This window comes from Hypanus sabinus, chromosome 12 (assembly GCF_030144855.1).
Source record: "Hypanus sabinus isolate sHypSab1 chromosome 12, sHypSab1.hap1, whole genome shotgun sequence".
NCBI classification, from domain to species: Eukaryota; Metazoa; Chordata; class Chondrichthyes; order Myliobatiformes; family Dasyatidae; genus Hypanus; species Hypanus sabinus.
The window spans coordinates 10,800,054-10,813,014 of NC_082717.1; the positions used below are offsets into that span (position 1 = coordinate 10,800,054).

General features: G+C 44.8%; 1 long non-coding RNA gene across 1 annotated transcript in view; it reads right to left on the bottom strand.

The window, feature by feature from the left end:
* Window positions 1–12,961, bottom strand: part of LOC132402447 (uncharacterized) — a 93,140-nt gene that overhangs the window by 19,223 nt on the left and 60,956 nt on the right. The window lies entirely within an intron of this gene.

The following is a 12,961-nucleotide window of genomic DNA, read 5'->3' on the forward strand; positions in this document are numbered from 1 at the left end:
ATAGTGATCACAAGTTTATCTCCTTTACCATGGCATTGGAGAGGGATAGGAACAGACTATTTGGGAAAACATTTAATTGGGGTAGAGGGAAATATGATGCTATTAGGCAGGAACTTGTGAACATAAATTGGGAGAAGATGTTCTCAGGGAAATGCTTGGTAGAAATGTGGCAAATGTTCAAGGAATATTTGCATGATGTTCTGCATAGATCTGTTCCATTGAGGCAGGGAAAGGATGGTTGTGTCGAAGAACCATGATGTACAAAGGATGTGGAAGATCTAGTTAAGAAGAAAAGAAAAGCTTATGAAAGGTTAAAAAAAAACTAGGTACTGTTATAATGCTAGAGAATTGCAAGAGTGCCAGGAAGGAGCTCAAGAATGAAATTAGGGGAGGCCATGAGAAGGCCTTGGTGAACAAAATTAAGGAAAGCCTCCAAGCATTCTGCAAGTATGTGAAGAGCAAGAGGATGAGTCGTGTGAGAACAGGACCAATCAGGATCGATCGTGCATGGGACTGGAGAAAGTAGCGGAGGTACTTAATGAATACTTTGCTTCAGTATTCATCAGTGAAAAGGACCTTGGCAATTGTGAAGATGACTAACAGGGGGCTGAAATACTTGAGTGTATAGACATTAAGAAAGAGGATGTACTGGAGCTGTTGAAAGGTATTAAGATGCCGGGAGTGGACGAGATACACCCCAGGCTGCTGTGGGAAGTGAGTGAGGAGACTGCTGAGCCTCTGGCAATGATACTTACATCATCAATAGGGATGGGAGAAGTACCAGAGGATTGGAGATTGCAAATGTTGTTCCCTTGTTCAAGTAAGGGAGTAATGATAACACAGGAAATTATAGACCAGTCAGCCATACTTCAGTGGTGGGCAAGTTGATGGAGAAGATCCTGAGAGGCAGGATTTATGAGCATTGGAGAGACATAATCTGATTAGGGATAGTCAGCATGGCTTTGTCAAGGGCAGGCCATGCCTTACAAGCCTAATTGAATTCTTTGAGGATGTAACAAAACACATTGATGAAGGTAGAACAGTGGATGTAGTGTATATGGATTTCATTAAGGCATTTGATAAGGTTTTCCATGCAAGGCTCATTCAGGAAGTAAGGAGGCATGGGATCCAAGGAGACCTTGCTTTGTGGATCCAGAACTGGCTTGCCCACAGAAAGCAAAGGGGGGTTGTAGATGGTTCATATTCTGCATGGAGGTCGGTGACCAGTGTTTCCATAAGGATCTGTTCTGGGATTCCTCCTCTCTGTGATTTTTATAAATAACCTGGATGAAGAAGTAGAAGGATGGGTTAGTAAGTTTGCTGATGACACAAAAGTTAGGGGTGTTGTGGATAGACTGGAGGGTTGTCAGAGATGACAGCAAGGCATCGTTAGGATCAAAACTGGGCTGAGAAGTGGCAGCTGGTATTCATCCAGATAAGTGTGAAGTGGTTAATTTTGGTAGGTCAAATTTGAAGACAGAATATAATATTAATAGTAAGACTCTTGGCAGTGTGGAAGATCAGAGGGATCTTCAGGTCCATGTCCATTTGACACTCAAAGCTGCTGCGCAGGTTGACAGTGTTGTTAAGAAGGTATATGGTGTGTTAGCATTCATCAACTGTGGGGTAATGGTACAGTTATATTAGTTAGACCCCACTTGGAGTACTGTGTTCAGTTCTGGTCACCTCGCTACAGGAAGGATGTGGATGTTATAGAGAGAGTGCAGAGGAGATTTACAAGGATGTTGCCTGGATTGGAGAGCATGCCTTATGGGAATAGGTTGAATGAACTTGGTCTTTTCTCCTTGGAACAACTGAGGTTGAGAGAAGACTTAATCACGTGGATAGCCAGAGGCTTTTTCCCAGGGCTGAAATGGCTAACACTTGGGGGCATAACTTTAAGGTGCTTGGAAGTAGGTACAAGGGGGATGTCAGAGGTAAGTTTTTCACACAGAGAGTGGTGGTTGTGTGGAATGAACTGCCAGCGACAGTGATGGAACTGGATACAATAGGGTCTTTTAAGAGATTCTTAGATAGGTACATGCAGCTTAGAGAAATAGAGGGCTATGCACTAGGGAAATTTTAGTCAGTGTCTGGAGTAGGTTACATGGTCGGCACAACATTGTGGGCCGAAGGGCCTGTAATGTGCTGTAGATTTCTATGATCTATGTTCTCTACCCTTTGATCTGTTTGGCATGGGTGACCCTACTTAGAACCAAAACACAAGGCCCTGACTCCATCCAACATAGCTCTCCAGGCCATTGAGGCACATGTGCCTCCAAACCCTACGACAACATGTGGTCCTATTGGAGGGAACTTTAGTTTTCCAGGATCTTACTGGGGCTCTATTGGCTGACTTGAACAGTTCACCCGTCCACTCCACCCTACATTAGTCAGCTCACCTTCCTGTCTCACTACTCCCTCCCCAGCACCAGCCTGTCCTTCCTCCCCACTCACAGATTCAAATTCAAATTCAGATTCAGACATAATGTGACTCTGACAGGAAATGACAAAGTAGTGGTGGTTGGGGTCGTGAAGGGGTGGGTGAGTGGGTGGAGGTGTTGATCAGCCTTACTGCTTGGGGAAAGTAACTGTTTTTGAGTCTGGTGGTCCTGGTGTGGATGCTACGTAGCCTCCTCTCCAATGGGAGTGGGATAAACAGTCCAGGATCAAGGTTGGTGGGATCTTTCATGATGTTACTGGTCCATTTGCAGCACCTTTCTGTGAACAACAATAAATACAGGGACAAATGCAAAGTAATTGTAGTGCAATTGGAATGGTGCAAAGGGAAATGCTTAAGTGAGATTAACAGCAAAGGTGGAAGAAAGAGTTTTGCAGTGTGTCAGAACCGGCAGGAAGGGGATATAAAAGAGGTGACTCATTCAAAGTCAAAGCCAAAGCAAATTTTGTGTCAAAGTTCCTACAAGTATACACTTAGTGACCACTTTACTACACACACCTGTACACCAGCTCATTAATACAAATATCTAATCAGCCAATCATATGGCAGAAACTCAATGCATAAAAGCATGCAGACATGGCAAAGAGATTCAGTTGTTGTTCAGACCAAACATCAGAATGGGGAAGAAATGTGACCTCAGTGACTTTGATCGTGGAATGATTGTTGGTGCCAGATGGGGTGGTTTGAGTATCTCAGAAACTGCTGATCTCCTGGGATTTTCATGCTCAACAGAGTTTACAGAGAATGCTGTGTAAAAAAAAATGCATCCAGTGAGTGACAGTTCTGTGGCTGAAAATGCTTTGTTGATGAGAGATCAGAGGAGAATGGCCAGACTGGTTCAAACTGACAGAAAGGCAACAGTAACTCAAGTAATCGGCAGCAGTGTGCAGAAGAACTTCTTAAACAGCATAACACGTTAAGCCTCGAAGCAGAAGAGGAACTTAACGAAGGTGGCACTGAGTGTATATTACCATATACCGCCCTTTCATTTTCTTACAGAAACATAAAGATACACAATGGAATTTATGAAAAAACAAAGACTGACAAGCAAGCAATATGCAAAAGAAGATAATTATGCAAATAAATGATACTGGGCGCATGAGTTGTAGAGTTTGGGATGTGTGTTTGAAGGTTTTATAATCAGTTCAGAGTTGAGGTGAGTGAAGTCATCCACGGTGGTTCAGGAGCCTCATGGTTGAGGGGTGACAACTGTTTGTGACCATGGTGATTTGGGACCTAAAGCTTCTGTACCTCCTTCTCGATGGTAGTAATGTGATTCAGGATTCTGATAGCATAGAACATCAAAGTTCAAAGTTAAAAGTACATTTATTATCAAAGTATGTGTACAGAATACAACTCTGAGATTCATCCGCCCGCAGGCAGCCTTAAAACGAAAAAACACCACGGGATCCATTCAAGAAAACACCAAACACCCAATGCGCAAAGAAAGAACAAATAGCACAAACGGCAAAAAGTGAGCGAGCAACACTTGGAATATCAAATACCAATCCGTAGTATTCATTTTAGTTCCATTCAGTGCCACACTGCTAGTCCACTGCAGGCTGCATACAGAACCGTTCTTTACTGACCACGTTGATCAATCAACTCAAAAACAGCAAAAACAAAGAAAATCCAGGAACACATACAACATGAATCTCAGAGTCCCCCAGAACGAGTGGAACACGGAACAGTTCTGCACAGTACCGTTCATTCGGCCCAAACTGTTGTGCTGATCTATATAATCCTATTCTCTGGTCAAGCACCTGGGGCAGACAGCGAGGCAGCCCAGGATTTTCCTGCAACATTGAAGGCCATATCAAAAATGTCAATTATCCTCCCGAGCTTGTCTTCATGTGGATGAAATGAGCCTATTTTTGGAAAAGAATGCCTTCTTGTACTTTCATCTCCTGAGAAGAGAAACATCGAGGGTCAAAGCTGCAAAAGACCAGTTAACTCTTGCTAGGAGGCAATGCTAACAATGAAACAGCACGAACAATGAAAGGCATTTTAAAGTCACGTCTACCAGTGAATTGGAAATCAAACAAGAAAGCCTGGGTGACAATTGATGTTTTCTAAGGTTGGTTTGTTTCACATTTTTGTGCAGCAGTGAAGCTGTATTGTGAAGAGCTTGACCTTCAACCTAAAGCCTGTCGGTACTTGATAATGCCCCAGGCCACCCTAAGAATCTTGACGTGCTTTGGAACTGCATTCCTGTAGAAGTGGTTTACCTTCCACCCAACACCACTCACTTACTCCAACGAATCAAAGAGTAATATTGAATTTTAAAGCCTACTACCTTCGTCACACAGTCAGGCAACTTGTAGAGGAAACAAAAGGTCAAGACAAACAATCCATGAGGCAATTTTGGAAAAACTACAACATCGTGAAAGCTGTAGACAATATCAGAGCAGTCTGGGATGAAGTAACTTCAAGCTGCATGACCGGAGTGTGGAAGGAGCTATGGACAGAGCATGCAATGGCATCCTAGGATTTCAGGCGGAACGTCGTTGAATTGACCAGTGAAGTGGGATTAGATGGTTTTTATTATGGTGATGTTGAAAAGTTACTGCATTCTCATGGTGAGAGCCTTCATAAAGAAGAGCTTCGAGATTTGGCAGAATTACGCATTTGAGGACATGGATGGAGAAGAGGATACATCAGCAAGGAACTCACCACAAAATTCCTCAGCGTTAGCATCACCACGATGACACAAGTCACGGACCAGTTCATCGATAATGACCCAGACTGGGAGCGAAGCAATAGGGCAAAGAGATTTGTTCTTGACATGATTTCCTGCTACCGAGAGCTGCTTCTTGAGAGGAAACTTAACAAAAGGCTGTCAAATCTCGATGCCTACTTGAAGGAGAAGCCAAGCTTAGTGGAGGACCCACAGCCTGGTCCCTCCTCTGAGATGTAACCACCACCCACTCCCCTTCGCTGCTGCTGTGATGTGTCACTGCTCCATTGACGTACAGCTTAGGCCTATTTGCGTATTTGTTACTCCACAAATTAATGTCTATACATTGTTACGTACCCCATAACTGGGTCACTTACCAGCAAAGATAGAGAGGTCTGTTGAAGTCTGATGGTACTATCTTTAACAGTATTTATTGATAAAAATATACAAAATAATATCAATGCAAACATACAGATAATATACGTCATCAATACTAAATCTAGAAGCGCGGGTATAATAATAATCAATAAGAAATAGCTCTATCGTTGTCTAGGGGATAAAGTATTGTCCGATGGAAATATAAAAGTCACTTTAGTTCCTTCAAGCTGCAGCGTTTTGGTTTGAGAGAAAGATGGGTTAAAACTTGCCCAGTCCTTTTATGATGTCAATCCTTTGAGAGTCATTGGGAGTTGATTTCCCCATTGTTACCTAAAAACCGTTCTTCCGTGGTCAAGGCACACCGATTCCGGGGCAAATGGAAACGGACGCACGTGGCCTTCCCACTGGTTTTTGCTATTACGGGATCACTAGCGTTTCTTCTGGTGCGTCTGGGGGGCTGTTCCCTCAGACCCTCCTTTATCCTGACTCACAGGGTCTCAGATGTCAATCAGGTTGAGATGAGGCAATCCCTCCCTCAACCAGCCCACTTTGCCTGAGGGCTTCCACGTAGCACAGTATTGTAATACACAATTCCGTCTCCAAGAGACAATGGCCGTTTCCTGTAGCTTTATATCGCTGGGGGGGGGGGGGCAAGACATTCCGCACGTCTCTCTCTCATTTCCTGGGTCTCCTGACCCAAATCAATAGTGATCCTGCGATTCTCAAAAAGGAGGGGGCTGCAGGCGTAACAACATAAAATAATATCTCATATATCTCTGGTTTGATTGGTTTTTTAAATCAGGCACTCGTGTCCATTCACGTAACATTATAATAATCCCACATAGTGCCGACTTACACAGCGGTTCCCCTCTGAGGAACGCATCCTCAGCGTTAAGCAGGGTCTGATCAGGGTGGTGTGGCCAAAATATATCTCTACCAAAGGAGTTGTAAAGTGCTCCTTCCCTCCATTTGCCTGCAGGTCACCCTTGGGCAAGGTGTAGCACCTGCTTAGCCCCCCGATCAGGGCCATGTGAAGCCATGGGGGCAGGTGGTGGATGGTCGTATGAGTAGCCGGTGCATATCACAAGTCCTGGTTATGTGACCACTGACGCCAGGCAGACAATCTCTGAAGAGTATTGATAACGACTGGGTCACCCGTTTTCTAAAGACACTGCCCAGAAGGCAATGGCAAACCGCTTCTGTAGAAAAATTTGTCAAGAGAAATTATGGTCACGGGACCATGTTCACCCACGTCATTCGACACGGCACATGATGATGATGATGACACTGCTATCAAAATACGATTACAAGGATATCTTCTAGTATTAGTCATTACCACCCTTGGAAAGATGTGCTGGTTGTCCATGTCTCTCCTAATCTTATACAACTCTATCAAGTCCCCTCTCGTTCCCTTCACAGTGGGAAAGAAAATGTTCCCAAGTCTGGTTATCTGCACCTTCTCTCAGAAGGCAGAGGAGGTGTACAGGATGATAAGAGGCATAGACCGAGTGGGCAGCCAGAAACTTTTACCTAGGGCCGAAATGGCTCATACAAGAGGGCATCATTTTAAAGTGATTTGGGGAAAGTGTAGAGGGCATATCAAAGGTAAGTTTTTTACAGAGAGTGGTGAGTGTGTGGAACGTTCAGTCACACGGGTTGGTAGAGGCAGGTACATGAGGGAAATTTAAGGATGAGCACATGAATGACAGAAAAATAGAGGGCTATGCAGGATGGAAGGACTTAATTTAATCTTAGAGTAGGTTTAAAAATTAGCATAACATTGTGGGCTGAAGGGCCTGTACTATGTTGTAATCATCTCTGTTTTGTGTTCTATGTTCTAAAAGGAAGTAGCCAGGGTTTAGGCATCCTCGATGACACTGTTAGCATCTGCAGTTGCGCCTCCATTACTGGGATTAATTTGGAGACAATGCCCCTCTGCGGAGGGGCCACATAGCCTAATTCTATAGTGTTATTGTTATCTGTGGTGTCATAGCTAAGTATTGGTTCTCTGCCTAATATCTCCATATTTGTCTGTTCCTGTGGAAAGGAGCATGTTGTGTTAAATGTGCTCTATAAACTGAACTTCCAGACAGATTCCTTGTCATTATCTATCTCTCCAGTAGATGGCAGCACAGCTACATGCAACGAGAAGAATAAGACTGTAAGCCTATAGGAGCAGAGCTAGGCCATTCAGTCCATTGAGTCTGCTCCGCCATTCCATCATGGCTGATTTATTATCTCTCTCAATCCCATTCTCCTGCTTTCTCCCCGTAACCTTTGACACGCTCTCTAATCAAGAACCTATTAAACTTCACTTTCAATATACTCAATGACTTAGCCTCCACAGCTGTCTGTGGCAATGAATTTCACTGACTCACCAACCACTGGTTAAGAAATTTCTTCTCATTTGTGTTCTAAAGAGACGTGCCTCTTTTCTGAGGCCGTGTCCTCTGGTCCTAGACTCCCACACTATAGGAAATACCCTGTCCACATCCTCTCTATTGAAGTCTTTCAGTATTCAATAGGTTGCAATAAGATCCCCACCCCTAATTCTTCTAAACTCCAGCGAGTACAGGCCCAGAGCCATCAAACACTCCTCATACATTAACCCTTTCTTTCCTGGGGTTATCCTTGTGAACCTGTTCTGGACCCTCCCCAATGCCAGGATTAAGGCAACATGAGTCCTTACTTTGTGGAAGGGAGCTCTGGTGATGACCCGTTTACCATCCGGTAAACCAATCTCCCTTCCACAGAATCAATCTACAATTCCTACTGCCTCGGTAAAGCAACAGTCATAATCAAACACCCAACCCAACCCGGACATTTTTTTCCCTCCCCTCTCCCCTTGAGCAGAAGATACGAAAGCCTGAATGGATTTATCACCAGTCTCAAGGATGGATTCTATCCCACTGTTATCAGACTCTTGAATGGACCTCTTACATGATGAGGTGGACTCCTGACCTCACAATCTATCTCATTATGTTCTTGCACATTATTACTTGCCCGCCCTGCAATCTTTCAGTAGATTTTACACTTTATTCTGCATTTTTATTGTTTTATCTTATGCATTTCTTTATCTCAATCTTTATCTCAATGCATTTTGCAATGATTTGATCTGTATAAACAGTATGTAAGACTGTCATTGTCCACTGCCCCTTTCTGTTACACTAAAATCAGGCTTCATTGACTGTTAGAATAGCTTGTCCTTGGTTTAGTCCTTGTTCGTGGTGTTACAACAGCATCCTCTTACTCAGTATTAGCAAGACCAAGGAGCTGATCATAGACTTCGGCAGGAAGAAATCACAGGTTCATGAGTCCCAGTCCTCATCACAGGATTAGAAGTGAAGAGGATCAACAACTTTAAATTCGTAAATGTTATAATTTCAGAGAACCTGTTCTGGGCCCAGCACCTAAATACAATTATGGGGAAAGCATAAAACATCTCTACTTCCTCAAAATATTCCAAAGATTCAGCATGACTAACTTCTATACATGTATAATGGAGAGTATATTGACTGGTTGCATCACAGCCCGGTATGGAAGCACCAATGCCCTTGAATGAAAAATCCGACAAAAACTAATGGATATGGCCTGGTCCATCATGGATAAAGCCCTCCCCACCACTGAGCACATCTACACGAACCAGACCAGGAAAGCAGCATCCATCGTCTGGGACACCTGGCACCCAGCCCATTCTCTCTTCCCACCGCTTCCATCGGGAAGAAGATGCCGACTCACTCCGCCAAGTTCAGGAACCATTACTACCACTCAAACATCAGGCTCTTGAAGCAGAGGGTATAACTTCACCCAGCTTCATTTGCCCATCACTGCACTGTTCCCATTACCTAAGGACTCACATTCAATGACTCTTCTTCTCATCTTTCTAATACTTATTGCTTATTAATTAATTTATTATTATATTATTATTATTTATTTTCTTTCTTTTCGTATGTGCAGTTTGTTGTCTTTTGCACAGTGGTTGAAGCCCAAGTTGGTGCAGTCTTTCATTGACTCGATGCTGGCTATTATTCTATAAGGGATTTATTGAGTATGACCGGACCCCTGGTTTGATGTTCCATATTGTGCACGACTGGACCCCCGGTAACCCCAACTCAAAGTTGGTGGTTGTGAATTTGTGAACTATGTACATTTCCACCAATCACATTACCCAACACATAACCACCCCCACACCCCCCCCCCCCACCAGAATTCACTAAAACCGGCATTGTGAGCCTGTCTGGAGCTTGGATGAGCTGTCCGTCTTGGGTCCTGTGTTCCGTGGGCGGGGGAGCAGCAGCTGCCCCGGGCTCGTCCGGAGGTTTGTTGATATGTCACGATGGCAGGGAAATGGTCGTGGAATCCTTCAAGTCTAGCTGGGCTGATTCAAGGTGAGCTAATGAAACACAAACCGCACACACAAAATGCTGGTGGAACACAGCAGGCCAGGCAGCATCTATAGGGAGAAGCGCTGTCAACGTTAACAACAACACACACAAAATGCTGGTGGAACGCAGCAGGCCAGGCAGCATCGATAGGGAGAAGCACTGTTGACGTTTCGGGCCGAGAGCAGGCAAGGTGTGATTGTGAGGGAGAAAAACAAACAAAGGGAGAAAAAAAGGATAATAAATAAATAGATAGATAGATAGATAAATAAATAAATAAGAGATGGGGTAAGAAGGGGAGGAGAGCATTAACAGAAGTTAGAGAAATCAATGTTCATGCCATCAGGTTGGAGGCTACCCAGACGGAATATAAGGTGTTGTTCCTCCAGCCTGAGTGTGGCTTCATCTTGACAGTAGAGGAGTCCATGGATAGACATATCAGAATGGGACTGGGACGTGGAATTAAAATGTGTGGCCACTGGGAGATCCTGCTTTCTCACTGAACGCCTACATTCTGTCTGCCAGATGAAGCATGATGGCATGAACATTGACTTCTCTAACTTCAGTTAACGCCCTTCCTCGCCTTCTTACCCCATCCTTTATTGATTTATTTATCTATCTATTTATTCCCCCACTTTTTTCTCCCTTTTTTTTCTCTCTGTCCCTCTCACAATCATTTCTTGCCTGTTCTCCATCTCCCTCTGGTGCTTCCCCCCCCCTTTCTTTCTCCTGAGGCCTCCCGTCCCATGATCCTTTCCCTTCTTCAGCTCTGTATCCCTTTTGCCAATCACCTTTCCAGCTCCTAGCTTCATCCCACCCCCTTCGGACTTCTCCTATCATTTCACATTTCCCCTTCCCCCTCCCACTTTCAAATCTCTTACTATCTTTCCTTTCAGTTAGTCTTGACGAACCGAAACATCGACCGTGCTTCTTTCTATAGATGCTGCCTGGCCTGCTGCGTTCCACCAGCATTTTGTGTGTGTTGCTTGAATTTCCAGCATCCGCAGATTTCCTCGTGTTTGCGCTAATGAAACACTTTCAAGTCTTCCTCTCTTATCTTTGATAAAAGTCTTTTCTCTCGTTCCAAAACGCAGAACGAGCGAACGTAAATGGGTTTAAGGGGATTTTGCTGTGCATCACGGCAGATGGAAACAAACAAGGTGGAAAGTAGGTCAGAAGGGACCCAAGAGTGCTGTACGCCTGATGGGAGGTTGGAATCGGTGCGAAGGAATTGAATGTACTGAGGAGGGAGGAATGCTGTTGAGATGCCGACCAGGCGGTTGTGGCATCTGCAATAAAATCAGCTGGCACTCATAACAGCTGTCCGTATACCAATTCAGCTGCGGATGACTGAAAGTCCTCTTTTGAAGATGTTATGAGCCCCAGCAGAATCCACGCGAGACGATCATGCTTAATCAGGTTTATTATCACTGGCATATGTTGTGAAATTCGTTAACTTAGCAGCAGTAGTTCAATGCAATATATAATATAGGAAAAACTTAATAATAAATGAATAAGTAAATAAATTACTATATATGTGTATTGAATAGATTAAAAATCATGCAAAAGCAGAAATATTATATATTAAAAAAGTGAGGTAGTGTTCAAGGGATCAATGTCCATTTAGGAATTGGAGGGCAGAGGGGAAGAAGCTGTTCCTGAATCACTGAGTGTGTGCCTTCAGGTTTCTGTACCTCCTACCTGATGGTAACAGCGAGAAAAGGGCATGCCCTGGGTGCTGGAGGTCCTTAATAATGGACGCTGCCTTTCTCAGACACCACTCCCTAAAGGATGTCCTGTATGACATATCACAAGTCCTGGCTTCTGTACCTCCTACCTGAGAAAAGAGCATGCCCTGGGTTCTGGAGGTCCTTAATAATGGACTCTCATCAGGAAAGCTCTCAGAGCAGTGGATTCGCTCACCTAGGCCATTGGATTGTGGATGATACTCCGTGGTGCGGTGTAGACTAAAGCTGAGGTTCTGGGCCATCGCAGCCCAGAGGTCTGACATGAATTGGGGACTGTGGTCAGATGAAGTATCAGGTGGGGTGCCAAACCGAGCAACCCAGGTGCTGATGAATGCCTGAGCCATGTCTGTGGGCGACGACAATGCCAAAGGGACAACCTCCGGCCACCTGGTGGTCTGGTCCACCATGGTAAGGAGGTGTGTGAAACTACGGGAGGGAGAAGAGGACCAACAAGGTCCACATGGACATGGTCAATCCATTCTCAGGGACCTCAAAAGGTGCCAGTGGTGCCTGGACGTGACAGTCAATTTTTGTCCACTGACGGTCCACAAAGGCTGCAGTCCAATCACACACAAACCTTCTGACGCTGGGGCAAACAAACTTTAGTGCAGCCAGTTTCTGTAAGGCCTTCCGGCCCGGATGTGAGAGTCAAAAACAGTCCATCTCCAGTTTTCAGGCACGATGGGGCGAGGGCGATTGCTCAGGAGGGAAACCCCAGCTTCCTGAATTTAATGTCAGCCATCTGCAGGCCCGTGACTGCTGTTCGGTAAGCCTGGACCTCTGGAGCAATTGTTTTGTCGGCCACCATGCCGGCATAATCAACCCCTATGTGAGTGGCCTCAATGGCTGACCATGACAGGCAATCTCCATTGTGAAATTGGATAGGCCGGGTGGCATTGCTGCCCTGCAGACCAAGGGCCTGATATTTTGCCCAGCGCATACACAGGGGGTTTTGTGGTCATCAAACGCTGTGAAATGGTGACCCTCTAGAAAAAAAAAACAAAAATTGCAGGCAGCAGGATGGAGACTAGTCAAACACGCTGTACTTCCTCTCAGAGGGCCGGAGCTGCAGGCCGAAGAAGGCGAGTGGCTGCCACACACCTCCGACCAACAGAACCATCAGTAGTAATGGCCGTGGGTGTGTTGGAGAGCAGGTGCACCAGTAGGGTCGTGTTGGAAAGAGCTCGTTTGGTATCATCAAATCCCCTGATCCTGTCTGCTGACCGGTCAAGCACCTGGCGGGGATATTACCATTAAGCACACTACAGAGGGGAGTAGAAGTTCAGCAGCTAGTGAAATGAAGCAGTAATAGAAA